The sequence below is a fragment of the Lutra lutra genome, chromosome 1, assembly GCF_902655055.1.
Source record: "Lutra lutra chromosome 1, mLutLut1.2, whole genome shotgun sequence".
Lineage (NCBI taxonomy): Eukaryota > Metazoa > Chordata > Mammalia > Carnivora > Mustelidae > Lutra > Lutra lutra.
This window is the reverse complement of record NC_062278.1, coordinates 103,892,655-103,898,970: the sequence shown is the minus strand read 5'-3', so window position 1 is coordinate 103,898,970 and position 6,316 is coordinate 103,892,655. Positions and strand designations below refer to the sequence as shown.

The 6,316-nt window shown below is 40.5% G+C and overlaps 1 long non-coding RNA gene across 1 annotated transcript; it reads left to right on the top strand.

Annotated features, from left to right (window-relative positions):
- The first annotated feature begins 2,007 nt into the window (after nt 1–2,007).
- Nucleotides 2,008–5,526, top strand: LOC125081892 (uncharacterized). The gene is made up of 3 exons (XR_007121818.1): nt 2,008–2,073; nt 4,503–4,551; nt 5,432–5,526. It is a non-coding gene; the product is annotated as an uncharacterized LOC125081892 (long non-coding RNA).
- Nucleotides 5,527–6,316: the final 790 nt, after the last annotated feature.

Genomic DNA, 6,316 nt, shown 5'->3' with positions numbered 1-6,316 from the left:
AGATAGGTGAGTAGATGTCCCTCTCCTCCAGGGACTAGCAATCTAGCCAAAAAGAGAAACATGTAAATAACCATTTAGTGATATGTGACAAATACTGAAAGGGTCATATTGCTGTGAGAAACCCTTGACTCTGCCTAGAAAGGTCTGGAAAGACCAAATCCCTGTTTTCAGTTCCCTGTAGAAGCAGTGTGGTGAAAAGAAGAAAACTTTTTACATTGTTGATCTAACCAGGGTTGAAAAATGGTGGTTTACGGCCCATCTTAGGACCACAAATTTGTTTTTGTGTTGGTCCATACAGGTTTTTGGTTTGTGTTTTTCAGATTTATTAATTTATTTATAGAGAGACAGTGTGCATGCCTGTGGTGGGGAGGGGCAGAGGGAGAGGGAGAATCCCGAGTAGACTCCCCATTGAGCAAGGAGCCCAGTGCAGGCCCCCTCTCAAGACCCTGAGATCATGACCTGAGCAGAAATCGAAAGTTGGATGCTTAACTGACTGAGCTCCCCAGGCACCCTGGTCCATACGAGGTTTTAAAAATCAAGATTGGGGCACCTGGGTGGCTCAGTGGGTTAAAGCCTCTGCCTTCGGCTCAGGTCATGGTCCCAGGGTCCTGGGATCGAGGACCGCATCGGGCTCTCTGCTTGGCAGGGAGCCTGCTTCCTCCTCTCTCTCTGACTGCCTCACTACCTACTTGTGATCTCTCTCTCTGTCAAATAAATAAATAAAATCTTTAAAAAAAATAAAAATAAAAATCAAGATTGTCTCACGTAAAAGTCCAGAACTATGGATTTTCTGAAAATTTACAAGATCTGGAAATTCTGGACCCAAATCAACTGGATCTTGACTAGTTGCTTTCAGTTTGCTTTATAACCAAACCACTAGACCCCTCTGTTTGACCTACTCAGCCTCTGTAGGCATTTGAGATTTCAGCCTTTCAACCAGGCACACTTGGACCAGAATCCCACTTTCACCACTGACTAACTGTATTGCAGTCAGCAGTTGACTGAATATTACCTGTCCCTTAAATGGGATCTATACCACCACCTTTTCCTCTTACAGAAAGTGGTTTCTAGAAGGGCATGTATTTGAACAGCATTTTTCAATGTGGGCAGCAAACACTGTTTGTCTGTATCACCAATAACAGTGCTTCTAAAAATTTACCGGCACTTAAGTCACCCAGGGACTCTGTAAACTGCTCTAAGTCTTCGAGCTGTGTCACCTAGCACAATCCAGTACACTAGTCACTAATCATGTGTGACTCTCAATTTAAATTAATTAAAATTTAGTTCCTCAGTCACACTAGTCACATTTCCAGTCCTTCATAGCCATATGTGGCTTGTGGCAACTTGACTGGACACTGCAACTATAAGAATATTTTCAACACCATGGAAAGTTCTATTAGGTACTGCTGTAGACAACCTTGTCTAATGAGTCCACCTGAGATCACCTGATTACCTCAGGGATGTAATTTTGTTTGATCTGTTATGTTTTATTAATTAGGGCTCCAAGTCTTTAAAAATAGATGTTAGTGGAGAACAAACTGATGGTCGCCAGAGGGGAGTGGGGTGGGGTATGAGCAAAATGGGTGAGGGGGTGTGGGAGATACAGGCTTCCAGTTATAAGATGAGTAAATCCCAGAGATAAAAGGTACAACATGGGAAATACAGTGAATAGTTTTGAAACAGGGTTGTATGGTGACAGATGGTAGCCACACTTGTGAGCCCAGCATAACATACAGACTTGTTAAATCACTATGCTGTACACTTGAAACTAATGTAACATTATGTACCAACTATATTTTGGAAAAACCCTCAAGAAAGTAGATAATGTCTAGAAGATTGTTACATTGCAACTTATTTTTGTCCTATAGAGATAAAAATGATTTATGTCCCATAGAAAATAACCCTGGATGTTTGGTTTTATTGCTCTGTGGAACATTAGTCAGTTTTCTATTCCATATCTTTTGCAATCTTGTCCGGCATCCTTTTTTTCCACTGGTGAGACATGAACACACACACACACACACACAATCTTATATCCTCTCCTTTGAAACAGCTGGTTCTCTCATAAATGAGGTAAGTAAATCTTCCACATTATACGTTTGTATAGAGATCACGTAAAAATCTGTACTTTGACAGGGTCAAGCTTTAAATTTATAACCTCGGGCAAATTATTTAACCTACAAAGCCTCAGTTTGCTCATTTATAAAATGAGGAATAATTTCGAAAACAGGCACATTCCTCATTGGGCTCTTGAGACATAAATGGGATAACAAATATGAGACAATACAGTTCTCCGCATGTAAAAATGGCTAAATAAATGTTAGGTATTATGACTATTACTTAAGACGGCTTTATCAACATTATTTCTAGATGTCTAGGCATCTCAGTTCCTACTCTCATGTAGTTCCATTCAGATGCTGGAAGTTCCAAATGTATTCTGGTCACAATGCCTGTATCTCCCGACTTTGGCTTCACTCCATGCGCAGTCAGCACCTTTTCATCCTTTTTGCAGCCATGGGAGTAGTTTTCTGGCCTATATCTGGTTCCAAATTGTGCAAGAAAGTCTTCCAGGCTGAGAACAACTAAAAATCCGGTGCCCTGCTCTGTTCTCCCTCCGCCTTCTCTACTCCTTCCTGCCAGCAGAAGTCACTGACTCCCCGCTTCCTGCCTCACACTATGAACACTTCTTCCAGCTGCTGCCTGCATTCACTCAAGGTTTAACTATTTAATTGCTAAACGACCCTTTCTCCAGAGCAATGCACACATAACAGTCTTACACTCTATGTTAGGGAATTGTTCACAGAACTTCCCTCCCCTTTCCCTTAAACCTACTTGTGGATTCTACCATGACCATTTGTACCAGTCCTATATAAAAGTAAATTTTGTGGTTAATTCTGGGAATGATGCCAAAAATAATTTTCCTATAGCTCAGTTTATTGAGGATCTTCAATGTGTGTAACACTGTAATTTATCTATCCTGTAAGGGACTATGCAACAAGGAAAAGAGAAGATTTTTGTTCTCTATTTTTCAAAGTTTATGCAAGCAGATGAAGAAAACTCAATCTAGAGTATAACTTGACAGGGTCTTGGCCCAGAAGCAGAGTTCAGATTTGCAATAAAAATAATAAAGACAGTGTTGAGTTAGAGAATAAAATAGAGATGTCCAGGAAAGATCAGCAGACAGCTCAGACAGAGCTTTAAAGAGTGGCCCTCCAGGGACCAAAGGGTAGCTCTCAGCTTTGTAGGGTCAAGAAACTCCATTTTTGGTTCAGATATTAGAATCTTATGAGAAAATTTGCTCAGATATCTGCAAATTTTAGTGTAGTATGTTTTCTCTTCGGTGATAATGGAGTGGAGAGAGGTAAGGAAAGCTCGAGTTTAGTTTGAAGCCAAATACAACCTGCCCTTGACTCACACAGCACCTGGTGTTAACAGTCAGTTTCATCACAGAACTTATATTCTACTTACATTTTGAGTTGCATCTGAAAATAAACAAATTGTCCTCAATGCATTGTCAAATGGCAATACTTCCTATTAGAATGTTAACATATGGATCGATATCGAGGTATTACATCAATTCCAGTTTATCAACCTCAGTTCATAGCTATAAAACCCCTGGGGGCAGCTTACTTAGCCTTCCTGTGCTTGGTTTCCTCCTCTGTGAAATGGGCATAAAAATAGTAACTACTTGATGTGATTGTTTGAGGGTAAATGAATCAATACATGAGGAGCACTTAGAGTGGTGTCTGCTACATTGTAAGTACTCGGTGTTAATGATGTTACTGTTGTATTAATTTTATTGTTATTATGTTTATTATTAGGTCATTTTACCTGAAATCACTCAGTGTGACTTCTGAATATTTATATGGAAGTTAGATACTCTTATATGATCCTGGGTGGCTCTTCGGGGAAACTGCTTCTCCCTCTCCCTCTGCCTCTCCCTCTGCTTGTGCTCTCTCTCTCTCTGTCAAATACATAAATAAAATCTAAAATTAAAAAAAAAAAGAAGCATACTGTAAATATGAATGGAGGTGTTCAATATCAGGTTATCATACTAAGTAACAGCAATGGAGTTGCTGTTTAAATGCAGAAGCAAAGCTTGAAGGGGTAAGAACAATTCCATTATTTTAAGATAGGACTATTCTGAAGTCCATTCTTTAGTAAGAACCAAGAAATATTTGGGGTGCCTGGGTGGTGCAGTTGGTTAAGCATCTGCCTTAGGCTCAGGTCATCCCCCAGGGTCCAAGGATTGAGCAGCACGTAGGGCTCCTGCTCAGCAGGGAGTCTGCTTCTCCTCTTTCCCTCTGCTCGTCCCCCTGTTCAGGCGCACGCATTCTCTCTCTCTCTCAAATAAATAAAATCTTGAAGGAAAAAAAAAAGAACCAAGAAATGCCCTAAACCAAATGTTAAACTCTATGTCTTCGTCTGCTAGGACTGTCTCAACAAAATACCACAGACTGGGGAGCTTCAACAACAGAAACTTTATTTTTTTTTTTCCACAGTTCTGAAGCGTGGAAGTCAAAGACCAAGACGCTGGCAGCGCCGTTTCTGGTGAGACCGCTTGCTGGCTTACAGATGGCCACCCCTTTGCTGCTTCCTCATCTGACCTTTTCCCAGAGCACACACACTCCGTGTCTCTTTACCTGACTCCAGTCCTATTGGATTAGGACCCCACCCTCATGACCTCAGTTAGCCTTAATTACGTCCTTAAAGGTCCTATCTCCAAACATTGTCTCACTAGGTTAGAGCTTCAACATATGAATGGGAGGAGAGGGGTTTCACAATTCCCTCTGGCAACACTCTGCCTTGGGCCCTTACTTTGAAACTTTAAAGGTCTCCTCACTGGCTTCAGAGATGATCCAACCTAAATGATGATGCCTGAGGTTTGCTTCCCACCCTGCTTCCCCATAAGCTCCTTCAATGTTTTAAGCTAAATGCTTCAGGTTTTGCTTGAGGCATATTCCTTTTTGTCTGTATTTGTGTAGCTCCCAGCATCTGAGTGCCAGTCTCCATCTTGGTCCACGTCATACCTACATCTCACAACTCAGCCTAGATGCAGCTTCTGCCTGGAAGCCTGTCCCCGTCCTCCCTGAGGGAATTCTCTTTTCTCAGCTGAGCTTGCAAAGCAGGGGTTCTCTCTTTCATAATTTTACATATTCTCCATTTTCTCTCAGTCCATGGCTCAGCGCCTCTGAGTTCCGTGGAGGCCAGATAGTTCTTATTCATCTACCATCATCCTTTTCCAGTACAGAGCCTATTCTACATAGATCCTACCCAAAAAACATGTTGAATTTAAAATGTTGGTTTCATGCCAGTGACAACCAGGAAGGGGTTGACAGAGCATGAAGGATCAGGAAGGAAAACACCAAACTTGAGCTGTGGTTATCCATAAGAGAGTGGAATTTCAGATGTCCTCAAACTTTTTTAAAAGAGGTAGTGGGAAGAACAGACTGATGCTGGGAAACATAGCTATACACCTAAAGTGCATTGTCTCATGGCCAAAGTAAGTGAAGAAGGAGGACTTTGGCGGCAACTGCACAGGTATGGACATTTGCAGAATTGTCCTTCCTAAGAAATAATTCATAAGATTTGCAGAATCATTTGATTACTTAAAATATGTGCATGTAGAGCTGATGACAAATGCCTTATACCTACTTTATATGGTATTGAAAAAATAATTAAGTATGTATTAATGCAATCCATTTTAAATATATATATAATTTTTTATTTTTATTTTATTTTTTAGTTATTTTATTTTTATTTTTTACCACAAATTGAGCCTGCAACTTGCCATTTCTTATTTTTCTCTTCTGGTCTTCACCATCCAATTCTGGTCTTCTCCAGAATGCCAAGAGAAAAAAAAGAGTTGTATTTTTTTTTTTAAGAATTTATTTATTTATTTGAGAGAGAGAGAGAGAGAGAGTGTGTGTGTGTGTGTGTGTATGTGTGTTTAGGGATTGGGGGAGTAGAGGGAGAGGGAAAAGCTGACTCCCTGCTAAGCAGGGAGCCTGACACAGGGCTCCATCCCAGGAGTCTGGGATCAAGACCTGAGTCCAAGTCAGACACAACCAACGGAGCCACACAGGCTCCCTGAAAACAGAGATTGTTTTTGCAATTAAAAAGAATAAAGTCTTTTCAGTGATAAATGGAGATGATACATTTTAGTAAAGTAAACAGTAATATGTTTGGGGAAGAAAAGAAAGTAAAATATATTTCAGAACATACCTTCAGGCTCTTATGCATACCTTTAGGATTACCTACACAAAGCTGAATTACATACACACATAGATATTTATGCTCATTATACATAACAATG